Genomic DNA, 22,514 nt, shown 5'->3' on the forward strand with positions numbered 1-22,514 from the left:
CCAAATTGTCCAGCCAGTCGCAAAATATAGTTCTACTCTATTAGAGTCTCCATGTTGAAGCTATTTAGCGAAGGAAAAGGATCTTATTTAAATTCACAAAAAAGATTGATCGTACCAAATGGATTGTTTGGAAGTGTACATATTCATGGTGCTTCAAGAACTTGTAAATTTGCACAAAAAATGTTTTTTATGATTGATGTTTTAATGCTCCAGAAAAAAATTATCATGATTTTTTAAAATGTCGCACAAATCTCGTCAATTTTTATGGAAATTTACATGCACACGGAAGATAATTGTGACTATATTTTTTCAAATCAAAAGGCTTGATAGTTGAGAATATACTGTTGTTACGGTTTTACCTGGTAGTTCATCCACTTTTTTGACATTTTTGCACTAAGAATACCTAAAAGAAAATACTAATTAATTGAACCTAGCTCATAGAAAAATTAAAGCATGTCTGGTGCGCTGCAATACTAACGTAATGTGGCTCCTTAATTAGCTCCTTGTGATGCTCCGGAAGCCCGCTCTCATCGGAGCCGGCGGCGCTGTACATGTCGGCATTGTGGATTCGTGGTTGAGCCTTGCTGGCCCGGAATTGCTACCACTTTCAGACGCAGCCAAGCCGCTGCAGTTGGTACTTGGCCACTCGCGGTTCTCTTATATGTACCATACTGTCCGCCAGCTCCACCATGGACATCTCTACCTCCTTATAATCGATGCTCGCTTCCTCACATAATTGTAAACGTATCTTATATTCAGTTCTTTATCAATAACAACATTCAAGGTCCATTCATATGAAGATTACTGCTAGTCTGCTATAAGGGCGTGTTCAACAGATTTAATCACAGTGCTTTTCCATGCCAAAATAAACATAAGGGGTGAGAACCTTGTTCGCAAACTATCCTTTGTTGCCACAGTTATCAACTAAATACTGATTCCGAGATCACAAGGAATGAGGACAGCGAAACAACTTTAAAAGAGAGCCTTGTTACATAAAGAGGAAACTCAGCTAAGTCATACGAGTACATCAGATAGTCATATTTTTATACGCCAGTAAATCCATGGAAGTACTCCCTCCGTTCCAAATTACTCGTCGTAGAAATGGACGTATCTACATTTAGATACGTCCATTTCTACGACGAGTAATTTGGAACGGAGGGAGTAGATAACATAATAACTGGGTGATGCGAGGCTTGGCATAGAGGAGGTCATAGGCGTCGAGGCCACCAAGCCCAACCTTGACTGCTGCTCCTCCCTTTCTTCCTCTACTATTTTCTTTCTGAACGGCCTTTCTTCCTGTACTGATTCACTTAACTCCATGCTTTTCTGATCATCCTCTTCCTCTTATCACCAGCTAGGCATTTAACTAATTAGGATAAATGCTGAAAGGTACATTCCACAAACCATGTCAATGAGATCTACATGGATCGATTGATCAAATAGTGAATATCTGAGAAATCTAAATCTGAACTAACCAAAAAAGCAAACAATCTTCAGGCTATGTAACTGTACCCACATGTCTGCTCCAAAGAATTGGTTACGGAAAGAAAAGGAAGTACAATGGAGTTGGGTTCATGCCTAATGGATGACCAATCGTTTCTGCTACTCCAGCTTCCCGCCTCCCAGCTTGAATTGGTGTTGCCACTATGGCCAGCAAGCATCCGCCGCCACGATTCATGCATGGCTGCTTCGCGTACGCCAACACGCCCTGTCTTACCACCGGCATGCTGCTGCTCATCCTGCCGTCTACACGCCCTTGCAAATTCAGTGCACCGGGAGAAGAAAAATCAATGAAAAATAAAAAGACCAGATGTTATATGCAATGAGAGATGACACACATCAAGGGACTTATTTGTGAAGGACCGAGCTAACAACATTCATATACTGTTTAAAAGCATGGGGCCTCCCTTGAATGTCAACACTCATTTAGTTCTACACCAGTCAATGTAAAAAATTAAGGAGCAGCATCAAAGATCAACCAAAATGTTACAAAATCTACTATATCTAAATAGAAGCCCCTCACTACATGATTTCTCTTGACATGCAAGCTATTCACATCATCAATCTACATGCAGCCATCCATCTCAGTCCACCTCAGCATTCTAGCCACATCATCAATTCCAAATACTTTTCTTATTCCTGTAATTTAACTTCTCTTCCTCTCTTTTTCGTTTCTTCACCATACAACTTCATTTTAGCCCCAAGGCCCGCTGCTCTGCCCGATCGCACCGTTTCTTCTCCTTCACAGATATCTACATGAGTTTCTTTCCACAATTAATTCCCCATTGTAGGGCCCTCCGTCGGTGCTTCCTACTTCTCTGCAATCACCATGGCTTCCGTTTCCTTCTTCAATGCCCATCAAATCCCACTTTTGTATTGCAATAGAAACGGATGGATTTTCTTCTCCCTCCTCATGCATGGGTAACGGATGCAGTTCATCTCCCTTTAAGAAGTGTAGCCTGGGCTGCTGGGCAGCCAACGCGCGTGCACGCCGGAGGGCGTCGTCACGGCCGGCCGGCCGGGAGACGTAGCGTTGGGTGCAACCATGCTAGCCGCCTCCATGGTCAGGTTCGCCGTGGGAGAAGCGACAGGTCAAGCCGAAGGGCTTCGCCACGCGCCGTCCTGCGTCGACAACGACGCGTGCTGCTGACGACGCCACACAATGTTGCTGTATCGGGATGAGCGGCGTCGTGGCCGAGGGCCTTTGCCGCGCGGGCTGGGTGCCACATCCGCTGTGAGTAGCGGTGTAGCCGGCTGGGCCAGCCTGACAGAGAGCCGTTCTTTGAAGCCGGATGCTGCTGTTGCCGCATGCGAGGACCAAAGTCGTGTTCTCCGCTGCTCTTGATTGCTTCAAATTCCTTCTGTGCATGTGCGTGCTGGCTTCCTTTTTGTTATGATGTGCAGGTGCCAATGGGTGTATCTCAATATCGATGGCCTTTGGCTGGATGGTTGCATTTGGATCGCTCTGTTTGTTTTCTTTGCCGTGTGTCCCCCGTCTCAATATCGATGGTTCCTGCTATATGGTTTGCTTGGTCTATTACATTTGGTCCGGTCATTATATAATTTATTGATTACCTTTCTCAGTTTACTTACCTTGCTCTATGTCATCTATCACATGTCCTTACCAATTGTTTCTGTGGGAGATCAGTTCTAATGTAACTGAGTGGAAGGAAAATTCTATTGTAACTGAGGAACAATCTCATATACTTCTATGTGCCCTCAGCAGTACAAAATCAAATATATACCAGAGTGAATAAGTTTTATATCCCGCCTGCATTATATTACTCTTCTCTACTACCTATTGGTCGAAGAGGACACTCCTCCAAACAACGTGAAATAGATTATGTTGAGATATGGTTCATGCAATCAATACAATATATAATTATACCACTAATAATTTTAATCATTGCCTCTATATGAAAGCTATCATATTGTTGCTCATCATTACCTATATGAAATCTCATATTATTAATTCGAATTGTTAACTTATTTTTTTGTTCAAGTTACTTAGAAATCCACAACAAATTCCCGCAGCAACGCGCGGGGCATCAAATAGTAATTTAAAAATGCAAGGCCCAAATCTGGAATGGTCATTGTGAATTGGCTCAGAGAATGTGAACCATATAACCTGGAAAGTGCTATATATAACAGTATAGCCGAAGATTATCACAAAATTCATAACTGTCAACCTCTAGTCCTCTACCGACACAGTTGTGCCCATTAAAAAATCACCAAATTTGAGGTTGAAATTAAATTGCATTTAAGCCAAGGTTATGGTCAAATACAACTTTCCCGCAAAAAAAACAGCTTAAGAGAAGTTGTAAGATTTTAGGACATAAATTTGTTGGATAACTGCATATAAATATGTTTTATAGAACTAAACGCTCTTATATTTCTTTATAGAGGGAGTACTTCACAATCTGAATATAAACTGATATACATGAGTAGAGCCAGAGCTTTCTGAATCATCAAATAGACAATTAGGATATGCTATTATACCTCCCGGTCTAGAGGATGCAATCAACTAAAAAGTCTTAAGGTCCCAAAATTTAACAACTATCATTTGAACCTACAGAAGCTTGTGGAAAGAACAGAAAGCAAAAGCTACAACTAACCAAGTCTAGATGATATATAAATTATTTTGGAGGAAAGATGTTATCTAGGAACACATCTTATGTTTTTGTACAGGTATCAGTGACCCCAAAAATATAAAGGATATCTTCCGCTAGAGCGTGAGTTTATTCACCTTGTTAATATTAGCACTGTTGTGAGCAACTGAGCATATATGGCACCTTTATAGGTTGGACCAAACAACAGATTCTCCTGTAATTTGTATGGTACTGCTTAATAGGTTGGATCAAAATCTTACCTTCACAGAACTCTTAGCCCTACCAGAAACAATCCACCGACCATCAGGAGCGAATCAAGCAGATCAATCCTCTCACTATGACCCTGATATGTGTGAATGAATTTCTACCATGTCATTTCTTTTCCTCTTCCACGAGTTCCTCTTCATCTTTAGGTTCAACAAATTTCTGTTAAACCAATGGACAACACCATCAGTGTCAACAAATAAGATGAAATTAACCAATAACTGATTCCACACACCGTGAGAGACATAGCCAACATACATCCGTGATCCAATCCTGCTTTTCAGATAAAAATTCAGAATAGAATTATCTCTTTATCAGCAGTTCGTCCAACTTGCTAGACTGCCTCCTAATCAAAAGGCTTCTACCTTGCGGCCTCTCTCTTTCAGGCCTCCTCTTCTTCCTCTACTTGAGGCAGGCCTGACCATAAATACCAACCTGCGCTTAATCTTTGAGACACCAATAGCTAGCTGCTCAATTTAGTGAACAATAGTTTATTTGTACAAGTAAAAGAGCAGCATTGGAATGGGTTTGATTGACTAAACTGAAAATCAATAGTTGAAACAAATAATCATGGATGCATCCACCACAAAAACAAGGAACTGGAAGAAAAAGTGGGTCGTGGCTGTCATCATGTCATAGCAACAGTGTGTGCATGAGCAGATCGACCTCAGCGCCGCCAGCCTATGGCTCAGGCAGGGAGAGAGGGAAAGGAGGCCTCACCGTGATAGGGCTAGGAGGGGGCTGGAGTGCTCCACCTCGCGTGATCCTCCTTCTTACCCCGCGTAGGGGCTCGTCGCACGCGGGCCATCGAGAAAGGGCTGGATGGGTAGGAGGGGATGGATCAGGGGATCCTCTCGTCCTCTGCTTCGACGCCTGTCTCCACCTGCAAGGACTTCGCGCCGCCGCGCCGGACCCCTCCGTCTCCCGCGCCAGTCCGCCTTCGCCCAGCTCCGGCGAGCTCCTTGCTAGGTCGCCGCACAACCCCTCCTTTCTTCCTTCTTCTCTCCCTGGCCTCCCTGTCTCCTTTGTGCCCAGGAGCCGCGGATGCCATGGATCCGCCCGTGCTCCGCCTTCCTCGTCGTCACCGGCGACCCCCGCCTCCGGATCTGCCCCCAGCCCCTGCAAGCTCGAGCCGCCGCCGCCGCTCGAGCCGCCGATTTGATCCGCTCCCAAATAATAAAATCAGACGTATGGACCGCAGGTTGAATATACCAAAGTATAGGGTTTCTTTTGCAAAAACGAAACGGTATCTCAGTTTAATGACTTAAAAGGGACTGCGAGTTGAATTCTGAAAAATAAAGGGACTTTTATGCAAAAACGTCGATGACGTACGACCAGAAGCAATCGATCGCTGGTTTATTAGTAGGTAGAGATAATTTTCGGAAGTGTAAACAAAAGTAAATAAACATCTACTACCACTATAAAAGAAAAAGAGGGACAGATCCAAACAATTTTAACCGTCCATCTACAATATTTGATGGCTATACCTGGCCATTCCTCGGGTCAGGCCGGGCTTCGGGCTGGGCCAACCAAAACCTGACGCAAAAAACCCAGGCCCGAGCCCGGCCCAACCTGGCCGTCGGGCCTAAAAATCGGGCCCGAGCCCAGCCCATCATACTAAAAGCCCGTTGGGCCTCGGGCCACGGGCCGGGCCTCTTCCTTAAATGATGAAATTGACGGGCCCGGGCCCGACCCGACCCGGGCTTCGGGCTCAAAACCTAGGCCCGAGCCTGGCCATGGACAAGGTCGGGCCGGGCCGGGTTGGGATTTTTCGGGCCGGGTCGGGTCGGGCCGACCGGGCCGGGCTGCCCATGGCCAGGACTACTGATGGCCCATAATCCTCCGGTGTTTAACCCAACAAGCCACGCATTAAGTCTCGCTAACCTGCCCCGCTGTTAAAAAAGAAATCTACCAACAACGCACGCACGCACGCACGACTCTCGCCCCCCTCCTCCTCCTCCCACCTGGGCAGTTCCCCACCTTGCCGTTCCTCCCGCGGCCGTCAGCCGCCACCGGAGCCGCCTTTCGCCGCCCCGTCGTTCCTCCCTTTGCTGTCAGCCACCACTGGAACCGCCCCCTTCGCCGCGGGAGCCGTGGGCCACCGGAGCCGCCCTTCGCCCCCCTCCCCCGCTCAGCTTGCCGAAGCCGCCCGCCGCGCCCCCTTCGCCATGGGAACCGCGGGTCGCCGGAGCCGTGTGACGCCCGGGTAATTAAACAACAGTAACCCTCTACTAAGGATGCCACGTCACCTCGATTACTGTTGATAATCTCTCGTTAGTTCAAAAACCGATTCAAATTCAAATTCAAAATCAAGTAAACATAAAAGTTTTCAAGTATTAAAACTAAAATGTTCGAAGTGAGCCAAATAATGCATAGGTAATTATGGTGGAGAAACCACACTTTTATAAAATGTTTAAATACTCTAAAATGAATATAACAGTAGCAAATATAATTATTTAAATGCTTTAAAAATAATAAACATTTTCAAAACTAAATTGTCATAAGTATTAAACTATTGTGGCAGTGGCATAAATTTGTTAAATCTATTTAGGTGCCACTTTGGTAATTTACTAAAGCTAAAATAAAAGGAAACTGAAAGAAAGCAAAAATAGCAAATAAAAATAAGAAGAGGGAAAGAACCCCCGCTTCCCCCACTGGGCCTCGACCCAGCCGGCCCAGTCGGCCACCCCACCAGGCCGGCCGAACCTGGCAAGGGCCAACCGGCCAGCCCACCACCGCTCCCTTATCCACCCCCACTACCCGAAACCCTAAACCACCGGCACCCCACTTCCCCCACGTCGCCACTCCTCCTCCCCCTCTCGATCCAATCTGGATCGGTGGATCGGCACGATCCCCCCCCACTCCTCTGCTCGATCCCCATCTCCTTCCCCCGCTCGATCGCGGTCAACCGCGCCCCGTCCCCACTTGCTGTCGCCCCACCGCTGGCGCCACCGCAACGGCGCCGCTCGGTCGTCGCCGCCTCCTCCGCGGCCGCGCCGTCGCCGGACTGCCTCGTCCCCGACCCCGACGCCCGCCGCCGCCCGAAGCCTCCCTCGTCGGAATGCCACCTCGCCGGACCGCCTCCTCATCTCCGGCAACGCACGCGTCCCCGTCCTCCTCCTCGGCAACCGCTGCCATTGCCCTACGCACCGCTGTGAGGACCCCCCCTCCTTTCCCCTCTGTCCCGGGCCGCACCACCGTGGCTCACTGGCCGTCCTCGCCTCGACCGCGCCTGACCCTGACCGCGTCCGCTCCAGTTCCCGCTCGTCACTCTCCCGCGTGCGAGGTCCCGCCTCACCGGCGCTGCTCTGGCCTCGCCGACCCACGCGCCTCGCGCTCGCCCGCCTCTTGCTCCGGCCAACTGCCGCCGCGGCGCCGTCTCCGGCTTCCCCGTGTGCTCGCAGCCCCCCCCCCTGTGCACCGGCGCCTCTCGCTCGCCGTTGTCGCCCTCGACCGGCCGCACCTCTGCGGCGACCCTCCGCGCGCCCTGCGCCGGCCTCCGCCGCGGCCCCTCGCTGGCCGCCGCCCGTGCTCGGCCTCCGCTCGGGCGCCATCACGCCCCGGCGCCCGTAACCGTAGCACCCAGCGCCCGCTCCCCCTGTGCCCGATAAGGCCTTAGGCCACTGACCGAACGGCCCCAGCCCCAGAACGTTTATAAAAAAGAATTAAAAAATAAATATATATAAAATATAATAAATAATTAATTACTAATAAAATTAATTAACTAATTAGTTAATTAACTAAATAATTAACTTAATTAATTCTGATTAAATTAACTAAATAAGGTTAATTAACCTAATGACTAATTTACCTAATTAACTACTGTTAATTAGCTAACAGAGTATGACAAATGGGACCCACGTGTAAGTTTGACTTAGTCAATCCATGTTGGCTGCTGATGTCAACATGACATCATGCTGATGTCATAATTCCATTTTCGGATTAAATTAAATAATTAATTAAATTCCAGAAATTAATAAAATCTTTAGAAAATCATATCTTTTAATCTGTAACTCGGATTAAAATATTTTCAACATGAAAGTTGCTCAGAACGACGAGACGATTCCGGATACGCAGTCCGTTCGTCCGCCACACACCCCTAACCTATCGAACTCGCAACTTTCCCCCTCCAGCTCCTCTGCCCGAAAACGCGAAACACGGGGAATACTTCCCGGATGTTTCCCCCTTAACCGGTACCACCTCATACCACGTTAGGGCACACCTAGCACCGCTCATTGTCACGTCACGCATCGTCGTGTTTATGTTTGCATTGTATTCATTGTTTCTTCCCCCTCTTATCTCCGGTAGACTACGAGACCGATGCTGCTGCTGCCCAGTTCGACTACGGAGTTGACGACCCCTCTCTCTTGCCGGAGCAACCAGGCAAGCCCCCCCTTTGATCACCAGATATCGCCTACTCTTCTCTATACTGCTTGCATTAGAGTAGTGTAGCATGTTACTGCTTTCAGTTAATCCTATACTGCTGCATAGCCTGTCCTTGCTACTACTGTTGTTACCTTTACCTGCTATCCTACTGCTTAGTATAGGATGCTAGTGTTCCATCAGTGGCCCTACACTCTTGTCCGTCTGCCATGCTATACTACTGGGCTGTGATCACTTCGGGAGGTGATCACGGGCATATACTATATACTTTACATTATTACATTACCTGTGATACTGTTCGGAGATGGGGGCTGAAAGGACAGGTGGCTTCATCCCGGTAGAGGTGGGCCTGGGTTCCCGACGGCCCCCAACTGTTACTTTGTGGCGGAGCGACAGGGCAGGTTGAGACCGCCTAGGAGAGAGGTGGGCCTGGCCCTGTTCGGCGTTCGCGGATATTTAACACGCTTAACGAGATCTTGGTATATGATCTGAGTTGGCTACGAGCCTATACGCACTAACCATCTACGTGGGAGTAGTTATGGGTATCCCGACGTCGTGGTATCAGCCGAAGCACTTCGTGACGCCAGCGACTGAGTGGCGCGCGCCGGATTGGAACGTAAGCCTGCTCTTGTATTAAGGGGGCTAGTTCTGCTTTCGGCCGCGTACGCAACGTGCAGGTGTGCTATGGGCGATGGGCCCAGACCCCTGTGCGCTTAGGTTTAGACCGGCGTGCTGGCCTCTCTGTTGAGCCTAGGTGGGGCTGCGACGTGTTGATCTTCCGCGGCCGGGCATGACCCAGGAAAGTGTGTCCGGCCAAATGGGATCAAGCGTGTTGGGTAAGTTGGTGCACCCCTGCAGGGAAGTTAATCTATTCGAATAGCCGTGATCTTCGGTAACAGGACGACTTGGAGTTGTACCTTGACCTTATGACAACTAGAACCGGATACTTAATAAAACACACCCTTCCAAGTGCCAGATACAACCGGTGGTCGCTCTCTCTCAGGGATACGAGGAGGGGATCGCCGGGTAGGATTATTGCTATGTGATGTTACTTGGAGGACTTCAGACTGCCCTCTTCTACCTGTTGCAAGACGAAGGTGACCAGAAGCGTAGTCTTCAATAAGACTAGTTATCCCCCTCTTATTCTGGCATTCTGCAGTTCAGTCCACTGATATGGCCCTTTACACATATATCCATGCATATGTAGTATAGATCCTTGCTTGCGAGTACTTTGGATGAGTACTCACGGTTGCCTTGTTCCCCCTTTTCCCCCTATCTCTACTCGGCTGCTGCGACCAGACGATGGAGCCCAGGAGCCAGACGCCACCGTCGATGACGACTACTACCCCGGAGGTGCCTACTACTACGTGCAGCCCGCTGACGACGACCAGGAGTAGCTTAGGAGGATCCCAGGCAGGAGGCCTGCGCCTCTTTCGATCTGTATCCCAGTTTGTGCTAGCCTTCTTAAGGTAAACTTGTTTAACTTATGTCTGTGCTCAGATATTGTTGCTTCCGCTGACTCGTCTATGATCGAGCACTTGTATTCGAGCCCTCGAGGCCCCTGGCTTGTATTATGATGCTTGTATGACTTATTTATGTTTTAGAGTTGTGTTGTGATATCCTCCCGTGAGTCCCTGATCTTGATCGTACACATTTGCGTGCATGATTAGTGTACGATTAAATCGGGGGCATCACAAGTTGGTATCAGAGCCAATTGCCTGTAGGAATCCCCCTTCCACACTCCTTGGCCGAAGTCGAGTCTAGACATTACAAAAACTTATACTAACTTGGCTGTGTGCCTTACGGGCCCACGTCGCCATCGGGTGGTACTAGGATCTTTTACTCCTCGATCTTTACTCTGGGACTCTGAACTCTCTTCTATTCGGGTTAAACGATTTTTACTAAAATCTAACTTTAGGATCTCGTTACTACTTCCTCTCGGAGAACCCCTCACTACAGGTGATTGCTCCGTGAACCAGAAGAATTTGAAGATACTCTCCGATATTCTCTCGAGACCTTGTGCTTGTCGCTTTTGTAATTCCCTACCACCGAAACATCCCTATGGATAAATACTTACGCCTGTCGTTCTTACTTTTATTCCCAGTTAATCTTGTTATTACAAGATACCCCGAAGTTTTCTCTATTGTTCCGAGAATACTTTGTGCCTACTGCCTAGCAGTTCTTTACCACATGAATACCCTTCAAATAAATCCTCGCACTTGTCGAGTATCCGCTCATCCCCAGTTGTTCATGTGTTTCACAAAAGTCTTCAAAATAATATTCGATCTTCCGAAAATCCTTTGGGGCCTTTGGCTCTTGAAATTCTTGCTTGCTTGCATTATGATTAATCCCATAAGTCCCGTAGTCATATTGACATTCCTTGTCATTATCATTTTGAGTCTGTTGACTCAATATGTTTGCGAATACCCGCAATCATCATTGATCCTTATAAATTACCTTTCCGGCTGAGCTGCCATTCTTTTAACTGGAATTGGTTCTCGACCAATCCAATTGTCGTTGATTGTACCCTAAGGCTATTCAACTTATCCATCCCTAATCAGAGCATTGCTTCTGATCCCTTGATTTGGAAATCATAATTCCTTTGCATTTGACAATTGAGTTAGCCAGTTGTTTCTATAATTTGATCTCCTTGCATTCTTCTTCCTCTAGTTGAGTACCGATGCTCACGTCAGATCCCTTGTGGACCACCAGATCCTTTGTTGGATTTTATCTGACAACGCCCTTCATATTCAATAACCTTGTGAGCCTTTCCTCTGATACATAATGCCTTTGGTAAATTGTATCCTCTGCTTTCTCAACCATGCTCTGCCTTCGAGCTTGAGTTAATTATTTCTAAAGATTCTAGAATATGATTCTAAGATGCCCCGATGGGTTGAACCTATGCCTTCCTTAGTATGTGTGAACTCGAAAGTTTTCACGAGTCATACACTTCTGGTATTTTGCCAGATAAAATTTCAACACTACAACTTCTTCGAAAGTGAGAAGTGAATGAAATATTATCCATTGGAGAAGTGGGAGTTGACCTTGAACTTTGTGTTCATGCCCATGGACACGATGTAGACCTTATCATTAAAGCTTCTCTTAAATTAATTATTCCTTTGGTATAAGTTCATCTTATATCTGGGATCTGGCCTTTTGCAATCGTGGTTCCGACCATGTTCTCCTTTAAATACCATTCCCTGTGCAAGTTTAAGCACTTGTCTTCTATAGAGCAATACCCCAGTCCAACCTCTACTTTGATCTGTCGTCGAGTATTACAACCTGGTATCTCGAGATTATCTTGGAACTGCATAATTTCTTATGAGTTCTTCATCAAGTACTACATACTCACCGATTAGGGCTCGGAGTTATTAAACACTCAAAGACACCGATAACTGAACCGAGTCTGCATTACGGTTCAATGACACTTGATAATCTTCTTTAAGTACGAGTTTGTAACCGATCACGCCATTCCTAGCCTGTTTGGCTATATCCTTGTCGTGCAGATTTTAACTGTGCTACCTGGTCCTTATTCCGGGAGCACCAGTTTCGACGATGAGCTAAGCTTACGTCGATCTTCCTCGTCATACCATTTCTCCTTGACCAACAAACTTGATTTCGAGTTTGTGTCGTACCCATGGTTTCAATAACCTTTTGCTTCATCATTCCTTTGACTTGATGTCATCGCCAATTGATTACATCTTCATGAAATCTCTCGACAAATGTGTCGTGATCATCATCAACCTTATGAGCTCTTCCAGGATATCAACCGGATTCATGATGAGAAATACCATCCTTGCCCTCGATGATTTGTGTTGTCATCGACCACTTTATTGCCTTCCGTTCAACACAAACTTGTTCGTGTTTTGTGTTATACCTTAAGATGCTTGCTATCCAGCATTTGTTCGTCTTTACCTTGGAGTATTACCATCTTTTATGTCAAGAATGTCGTGAGAATTTCACCACCTCTTAAGAATTCTTGGTATGGTGAAACTTCTCACCATCACCATTCTTTCTTGGTCCTCGTGTTGATTCCAACCGGGGTACCAACAAGTGAACGGTGTTGTTTGAGTTCTGGACTTCTAGCAACCCTATTGCTTTGAAGTTAACGATCGACAGTTCGTTCTTAGACTGTTGGTTATTGAATCGTCACTCTAACATTGATCTTGCTGCCTAAGGTCATATTTCGGGCACACCTTTCAACTAGTGATTGATGGTGTATGTTTTCCTCGAGCATACAACCTTATATCATTTGAATTGATAAGTGTCATCTTCTTGTTCACATTATCGTGGAAATCCATCCGTTGGAATTCTCGATGAATTGTCGCTGAGCCCATCAGCCACCTTCTCATCCTCTCGTTGATTTAATGATGAGCTCTTGTTTCGGAACTTGCTCCCATAGTTCATTTCTCGAGAATTTTACAATGTCTTCTTGTCAATTGTATTACACCTTTTCCTCTCAGGCATCCTGAGTCTCAGGTATCCTGACACCAATCGGATCTGAATCTCGGTCAGATATGATGGTTGGGACAACTTTCCAAGAGTTATGATGTTGATCCTTTGATGACCCGGTAACATGATGTCATGCCTAGCACCCCCCCCCCCCGGCTGGAGGACCTATCATTATAGATTCCTTTTCAGCAAGGTTATCCATTCATCCATGAGGAAATTGTAAGACTTATTCTACAAGTTATTCCTGATGGATCCTTCGTGTTTCCAAAGTCTGATCTTCACCTGAAGACCATGTCAATGCTATCTCGAAGCATGTCAATGGTACTCCGATTTGCAACAGGAACATTTGAAGCACGATGCTAGATTTTATTTATCATTTATCCTAACACCGTTGTATGGGTAATATCATGAGATTCTTCCCCCCCCCTTACCTAAATGGTTTTCTACTTTATATCCTGTCATGGATATCTTGCTCTGCTTGTCCTTGGGAAGGATATACCCTTGAAATATGTGTTTAAACATATTTTCCTTTCCATTGTTCTGTTTAATCTGATGATCATATTTTCCTTCCATTGGTTTGTTTAAACCTTTTCTATGATCTATATGATATAAGCAGTAATAATCCACTGCTTGTGCAAACACCTCGATGTACAACTTTGTCAGTAAGACCCTGTTTCTAGTGTTGACGACATTTCGGTAGCCACCGACGGACGGGAACTTTGCCTATTGGTCCGCCTCGTTCAACGAGCAGGAAAATGGTTCTCTTCGTCCCTCGCCCTTGGTATCGATGTTGTTGTCGACATAACTGACAGGCTATCCTCTGACATGTCTTGCTTACATGATCGTGCGAGACATTACCGCCCTTCCTACTTTTAACCCACATGGTGGGCCCATAACCCACAGTTCCACCAGGATCGAAACCTGACTCTCCTGTACACCCCCTGTTCCCAAAGTTATTCCTCCTGCGTGGACTCGTACATAATTCATGAGCCACCTTCCGATGAGATCATCAATTCTGGCAATGAAAACAATAATTATTCCGTTGCTTGAAACCCCTTTCACCTTCTGACTAGGCATTGAACGATTGCCTGGCTGCCTGAAACTTCTTGTTGGACCTTCCAACTTTACTCTCGATGTGTTCTATTTGTTCAACTCGAGAGGTACTCATATGCTCATTCATGGGTTAATCCCAGGTTATTACCCTTATAGCATTCTGTCGTTTTCGATCTACCCCGTTACCTATTCGTAAATACGATGAAGATCCCGAAGAAAAGATGCCGACTTCATCATAAGGACCTGAAGCAGAGAAATGAAGACATCAATGTATTGGACCGGTTCTCTTCGAGAAGAGCAAGCCAGAATGAGAAGACCCGCTAGATTCGTAACCGAACCTTCCCCCCTTTCACTACCTCTTAAATCTCGGGACGAGATTTCTTGTAGTGGAGGAGATTTGTGACGCCCGGGTAATTAAACTACAGTAACCCTCTACTAAGGATGCCACGTCACCTCGGTTACTGTTGATAATCTCTCGTTAGTTCAAAAACCGATTCAAATTCAAATTCAAAATCAAGTAAACAATAAAAGTTTTCAAGTATTAAAACTAAAATGTTCGGAGTGAGCCAAATAATGCATAGGTAATTATGGTGGAGAAACCACACTTTTATAAAATGTTTAAATACTCTAAAATGAATATAACAGTAGCAAATACAATTATTTAAATGCTTTAAAAATAATAAACATTTTCAAAACTAAATTGTCATAAGTATTAAACTATTGTGGCAGTGGCATAAATTTGTTAAATCTATTTAGGTGCCACTTTGGTAATTTACTAAAGCTAAAATAAAAGGAAACTGAAAGAAAGCAAAAATAGCAAATAAAAATAAGAAGAGGGAAAGAACCCCCGCTTCCCCCACTGGGCCTCGACCCAGCCGGCCCAGTCGGCCACCCCACCAGGCCGGCCGAACCTGGCAAGGGCCAACCGGCCAGCCCACCACCGCTCCCTTATCCACCCCCACTACCCGAAACCCTAAACCACCGGCACCCCACTTCCCCCACGTCGCCACTCCTCCTCCCCCTCTCGATCCAATCTGGATCGGTGGATCGGCACGATCCCCCCCCCACTCCTCTGCTCGATCCCCATCTCCTTCCCCCGCTCGATCGCGGTCAACCGCGCCCCGTCCCCACTTGCTGTCGCCCCACCGCTGGCGCCACCGCAACGGCGCCGCTCGGTCGTCGCCGCCTCCTCCGCGGCCGCGCCGTCGCCGGACTGCCTCGTCCCCGACCCCGACGCCCGCCGCCGCCCGAAGCCTCCCTCGTCGGAATGCCACCTCGCCGGACCGCCTTCTCATCTCCGGCAACGCACGCGTCCCCGTCCTCCTCCTCGGCAACCGCTGGCATTGCCCTACACACCGCTATGAGGACCCCCCCTCCTTTCCCCTCTGTCCCGGGCCGCACCACCGTGGCTCACTGGCCGTCCTCGCCTCGACCGCGCCTGACCCTGACCGCGTCCGCTCCAGTTCCCGCTCGTCACTCTCCCGCGTGCGAGGTCCCGCCTCACCGGCGCTGCTCTGGCCTCGCCGACCCACGCGCCTCGCGCTCGCCCGCCTCTTGCTCCGGCCAACTGCCGCCGCGGCGTCGTCTCCGGCTTCCCCGTGTGCTCGCAGCCCCCCCCTGTGCACCGGCGCCTCTCGCTCGCCGTTGTCGCCCTCGACCGGCCGCACCTCTGCGGCGACCCTCCGCGCGCCCTGCGCCGGCCTCCGCCGCGGCCCCTCGCTGGCCGCCGCCCGTGCTCGGCCTCCGCTCGGGCGCCATCACGCCCCGGCGCCCGTAACCGTAGCACCCAGCGCCCGCTCCCCCTGTGCCCGATAAGGCCTTAGGCCACTGACCGAACGGCCCCAGCCCCAGAACGTTTATAAAAAAGAATTAAAAAATAAATATATATAAAAATATAATAAATAATTAATTACTAATAAAATTAATTAACTAAATAATTAACTTAATTAATTCTGATTAAATTAACTAAATAAGGTTAATTAACCTAATGACTAATTTACCTAATTAACTACTGTTAATTAGCTAACAGAGTATGACAAATGGGACCCACGTGTAAGTTTGACTTAGTCAATCCATGTTGGCTGCTGATGTCAACATGACATCATGCTGATGTCATAATTCCATTTTCGGATTAAATTAAATAATTAATTAAATTCCAGAAATTAATAAAATCTTTAGAAAATCATATCTTTTAATCCGTAACTCGGATTAAAATATTTTCAACATGAAAGTTGCTCAGAACGACAAGACGATTCCGGATACGCAGTCCGTTCGTCCGCCACACACCCCTAACCTATCGAACTCGCAACTTTCCCCCTCCGGCTCCTCTGCCCGAAAACGCGAAACACCGGGAATACTTCCCGGATGTTTCCCCCCTTAACCGGTACCACCTCATACCACGTTAGGGCACACCTAGCACCGCTCATTGTCACGTCACGCATCGTTGTGTTTATGTTTGCATTGTATTCATTGTTTCTTCCCCCTCTTATCTCCGGTAGACTACGAGACCGACGCTGCTGCTGCCCAGTTCGACTACGGAGTTGACGACCCCTCTCTCTTGCCGGAGCAACCAGGCAAGCCCCCCCCTTTGATCACCAGATATCGCCTACTCTTCTCTATACTGCTTGCATTAGAGTAGTGTAGCATGTTACTGCTTTCAGTTAATCCTATACTGCTGCATAGCCTGTCCTTGCTACTACTGTTGTTACCTTTACCTGCTATCCTACTGCTTAGTATAGGATGCTAGTGTTCCATCAGTGGCCCTACACTCTTGTCCGTCTGCCATGCTATACTACTGGGCTGTGATCACTTCGGGAGGTGATCACGGGCATATACTATATACTTTACACTATTACATTACCTGTGATACTGTTCGGAGATGGGGGCTGAAAGGACAGGTGGCTTCATCCCGGTAGAGGTGGGCCTGGGTTCCCGACGGCCCCCAACTGTTACTTTGTGGCGGAGCGACAGGGCAGGTTGAGACCGCCTAGGAGAGAGGTGGGCCTGGCCCTGTTCGGCGTTCGCGGATATTTAACACGCTTAACGAGATCTTGGTATATGATCTGAGTTGGCTACGAGCCTATACGCACTAACCATCTACGTGGGAGTAGTTATGGGTATCCCGACGTCGTGGTATCAGCCGAAGCACTTCGTGACGCCAGCGACTGAGTGGCGCGCGCCGGATTGGAACGTAAGCCTGCTCTTGTATTAAGGGGGCTAGTTCTGCTTTCGGCCGCGTACGCAACGTGCAGGTGTGCTATGGGCGATGGGCCCAGACCCCTGTGCGCTTAGGTTTAGACCGGCGTGCTGGCCTCTCTGTTGAGCCTAGGTGGGGCTGCGACGTGTTGATCTTCCGCGGCCGGGCATGACCCAGGAAAGTGTGTCCGGCCAAATGGGATCAAGCGTGTTGGGTAAGTTGGTGCACCCCTGCAGGGAAGTTAATCTATTCGAATAGCCGTGATCTTCGGTAACAGGACGACTTGGAGTTGTACCTTGACCTTATGACAACTAGAACCGGATACTTAATAAAACACACCCTTCCAAGTGCCAGATACAACCGGTGGTCGCTCTCTCTCAGGGATACGAGGAGGGGATCGCCGGGTAGGATTATTGCTATGTGATGTTACTTGGAGGACTTCAGACTGCCCTCTTCTACCTGTTGCAAGACGAAGGTGACCAGAAGCGTAGTCTTCGATAAGACTAGTTATCCCCCTCTTATTCTGGCATTCTGCAGTTCAGTCCACTGATATGGCCCTTTACACATATATCCATGCATATGTAGTATAGATCCTTGCTTGTGAGTACTTTGGATGAGTACTCACGGTTGCCTTGTTCCCCCTTTTCCCCCTATCTCTACTTGGCTGCTGCGACCAGACGATGGAGCCCAGGAGCCAGACGCCACCGTCGATGACGACTACTACCCCGGAGGTGCCTACTACTACGTGCAGCCCGCTGACGACAACCAGGAGTAGCTTAGGAGGATCCCAGGCAGGAGGCATGCGCCTCTTTCGATCTGTATCCCAGTTTGTGCTAGCCTTCTTAAGGCAAACTTGTTTAACTTATGTCTGTGCTCAGATATTGTTGCTTCCCTGACTCGTCTATGATCGAGCACTTGTATTCGAGCCCTCGAGGCCCCTGGCTTGTATTATGATGCTTGTATGACTTATTTATGTTTTAGAGTTGTGTTGTGATATCCTCCCGTGAGTCCCTGATCTTGATCGTACACATTTGCATGCATGATTAGTGTACGATTAAATCGGGGGCGTCACAAGCCGTTTCTCCACGACCACGACAACCATGGCAGGGAGCGCTGCTCCGACCTCCTCTCCTATGACTTCAAGTCTGACGATGCCCGCGACCAGGCGTGCTCCCCTCCATGGTATGAGGAACGTTGTATACATATTGGTTCAACAGTTTGTTGTGACGGAATTGTAGAAGTTAGTAGTATATCTGTATTTGCAAATTCTGTACTTTGTGGATATATCAATGTAGTGAATCAGTTTGCCAAAAAAGTAGTGAATTTGATGTGCCAGATTATTGTCGGTACCACTCAAACTGACTGCGTTTTGATTCCTTTTCATTTTTCCCTTTGGCTCTGGCGACTTTGGCCATGCACAGATATTTCAGAAAGAAACAGGAACACAAGGCCATCACTGAACTACTTTTACAACAGTATAAGATATACATATCCCTTAGCTATTCAATTATTTAGCAGTGAAAAAGTGTTGAACTACTTAGCTCCCGGACAATCAGTTTGACTTCATGTCCATATGTGACCAAATAGTTTTAGGCTGGCAAGTATAACTAGAACCAGCGTGAAATTTGACCTCTCGGAACATGAAAAGCAGAGGGTTACTTCAGTAGCACGTGGTCAGTTTCCCTCACCGGCTACCATCTGTCTCGGATTTTGATTTTGATTTTTTCTGGAGATTTCAGGATAGAAAGGCAGCTTTGGAGAGGGGTCACAAAGATCAAGGCTATTGTATCAAGTATTGTGCTCAAAATGTCCATCGGGTGCATCCATATCGCCCCAGTTCATTACCGACCACCACGCGATTTACATCCACTGCGATCATGGATGACCACGTGAGACATCGTCGCCATCCTTCTCCCAGATACAATGGTCGGCTAATATGGTATTTTGATATGCTAATCATGCTTCCGTTTCACTAAACTCACAGAACAATACTACTTACTTTCTACTAATAGTGTTCTGTGAACTGCAAAATTCAGAATTATCGCAACATTTTCGTGATCTATATTCCAGCTTTTAGTATATGGTTTGTTTGAGAAGCGGATAAGTGGTCAGGGTTGTATATAAGAATATTGCAGGTCTATCTACACTCTTCTCAGCCTGGAAATCATTATATGCTTGCTGACTTGCTTTGCTCACATTGCCGCCGAAACTGTGAGCGGTCCTTGCATGTCTTATGAATTCATTGAAAGAGTCTAAAGTATGGAGTTGCAGTATGGCTGCTAGCTGCTACTTTCATGTTATCACAAGAAGGCCAAAGCTCTCATTTTCTAGATATTTCGAATTTAAATATGAAAGATATTTGAAGAAAGGAATTTTCAGTATCATATATCTCAACAATTATGTTTTGAAACGGAATTGTTGGCTCATAATAATAGTTTGTTGAATTCTTCCAAGTTCCAGTTAGATTCTTCAAACTGTATGACCTTAGATGTATTGTGACCTGATGATTGTCGTATTTTTCTTGATATACTAGAAGCTGCAATCACTGCTGATGTACTTCTATATTTTCTTATTTCCCATTTATCTGCTATTTGACTTGTGATGGTTCAATAATCTTTAACCTTCAGGATTCCCAGCCTCCCAGGTGACCTAACTGGGAAATTTGACAAATTTAAGCAATTCATGAATCTGTCAAAATTTGATATGTGAATGGGTAGGCCTCTTGGTGATGGCTTCTCGGGTGAGAGATTATATGCACTATAACTCCCAAGCTTGAAACCAAACAACGGTGTCACTATATTCACTAAAAGAAAACCTATAACTGTACTTCAATATGCTTGAAAGTAGACACTGTTGTACTGCGTAAAATTCGATATTGTGTAATAGTTCTGCGAAGGTAATCTTGTAGAGAATAATAGGCTTAACAGCCCTGCTTTTATACAAAGTTTAATTTTATGCTCAATAGACCAGCAACATGACTCTACTTCTATATGTTATGTAATTAATCCAGAGTAAGATTCTTGGAAAGTTGGAAGGCCTATCTGCATGAAAAAGAACTACAACTGAATGCCCACCATTTTGAAAGCTTTTCCTCACGGGTGCTCTAACAGCTCAAAAAAAGTGATGACATATTAAATTCCAGAATAATGTTCTTTTATCTTGAGGAAATTACATAATCAATGTTAGTGCCCGCCTAAAGCCGCTCTGAGATGGACAGAGTAAGAGAGACCCTTGAGGTATGTAGGTCTGGTTCATAGATGGACAGAGGAAACCTGAGATGGACAGAGCAATGATCTCACCGCCGTCCGGGTCCGTCCAGAGTGCTTAATTACTTGCAATTTGATGCAAGAGATGCTTCATAATCTGTTTTGAGTTTTTTCATCCTTCTAATTGCGTATATGCGTGGCAGAGAATTATGAAATTTTGATGTAAATGGTCATTAATCATAACTGACAACGCTGGATGCATGGTCATTTTAGTGAACTAGATAGATAGTCTATATTGTTTGCCAACTACAGTTAAATGTTGATAGCTTGGTCTTGACTGCTAAGCTAGCAAATTCTTCGGATGTTTGGTACACTTGAGTTTTTAAGGGTTGGCCTCTTTGATTTGTAGGACTTCTGTTCTTAGCCCATTGAGCTTGTTTGATTTGTTTGATAAGATTTATTTTTGTAGGACATCGAGAACTTCACTTTTCAGAATTGAAGCTTCACTCAGGTGAAGTGGTTCCTTTGGGCATTGATATATGCGGCGTAATATATGTACATGAAGGAAAATTGAATTAATATTTCAATCAGAGTAGAAGCCATGATCTGTGGACCCTATATATTGTAGTCTGCTTCACTTTCACTTTCTATTGGGAGAATTTGCAAAACCGGACCATGTCTCAACACTGACTGGAAGAAAGCTTTGTCCATGAAATTTACTACCTTTTCTTTGTCTTCCCATTTTAATGCTCATCACATATTTATATATGTCCGCCATGGTTAAGGTTTTCTAATATTATTGCATGGAAACAGTCTGTTCCTTGCACCTGTTTTGCAAGCTAGATTGTATGAAAAAAAAAATATACAGAGATGGGAAAAGGCAATCGTGTCACATTAATGTGGGGAGGGTAATATTAGATAGAGATTCTTGCATCTGCACGTTAAACTTTAGGTGTAATACTGCGAAATATTTACTTGTAGCTAGCATCTCTTGGATCAATGATAGAGCATTTGTTCCTCAACTTTAGTGTCAATGCAAATGTAATTATGATCATGCATCAACAGGAGCAATCCTCATTTTATTTGAACATTCAGGTGTCTCTCTCTTGCATGGTGGCATTGCTCTGTTATTTGCATTGCTAAAGCTTGGTCATGGAAGATGTTATACCCGAGAGAAAAGATACAATGAGTCAACTATACAAATGATTCTATGAATATTCAGTACATGCTTCTCTGAATTTTGGTAAAGGTTGGTGGTATTGCTTATCTGAATTAACTTATATCTAACGGTCATGGAAACATCAATACAGACATTTATGAACACTGTTAAGGTAATCATTGAGAATTGTACCAACTGACACACATTGTGATTCCAGCTTCTGGAAAGAAGGGAACTACTCCCTCTGTCCCATAATATAAGAGCGTTTTGACACTAATGTAGTGTTAAAAGCGCTCTTATATTATGAGACATAGGGAGTATATGCTACTTGCATAAACAGTTTTTTGACTTGCAGGTTATTTTCGAGGAGAATACCACTGACAAAGTTGGAGCCTCTGTCAAAATATTAACATGTGGCAGGTCGCTACTATATATACCATATGAAAGAGGATTCGTGTTACATTGTGTAAGTAACATATTTTGTTCTTTCTCTATATTCTTTCTTTGTGAACCTTGCTAAGTAACCATTCCTGTGTAGAGCCGGCGAACGAGGCCACACGTGTGCTCCTTGCTGCCAGCTCCACCCTCCTCCACCCTATCTCCTCGGAACGGTCAGCTCCATCCATCAGTACCTAGAAGGTAGCGACCTGACATCTCTCTCCCTCTCCATCCCTTCTTTATCTGCTATAATC

General features: G+C 46.1%; 1 long non-coding RNA gene across 3 annotated transcripts; it reads right to left on the bottom strand.

Moving 5' to 3' along the window:
- Positions 1 to 1,169: 1,169 nt before the first annotated feature.
- On the bottom strand, positions 1,170 to 5,569 carry LOC123038333 (uncharacterized). Of its 3 annotated transcripts, none has more exons than XR_006417811.1 (3): positions 4,609 to 5,569; positions 4,370 to 4,535; positions 1,170 to 1,755 (listed from the first exon to the last, which is right to left on the bottom strand). It is a non-coding gene; the product is annotated as an uncharacterized lncRNA (long non-coding RNA). The 3 variants fall into 3 exon arrangements; XR_006417810.1 differs by lacking the exon at positions 1,170 to 1,755 and having other exon boundaries at positions 1,849 to 4,535; positions 4,609 to 4,790; positions 5,094 to 5,569; XR_006417809.1 differs by lacking the exon at positions 1,170 to 1,755 and having other exon boundaries at positions 1,849 to 4,535.
- Positions 5,570 to 22,514: the final 16,945 nt, after the last annotated feature.

Source organism: Triticum aestivum, chromosome 1A (assembly GCF_018294505.1).
Source record: "Triticum aestivum cultivar Chinese Spring chromosome 1A, IWGSC CS RefSeq v2.1, whole genome shotgun sequence".
NCBI classification, from domain to species: domain Eukaryota; kingdom Viridiplantae; phylum Streptophyta; class Magnoliopsida; order Poales; family Poaceae; genus Triticum; species Triticum aestivum.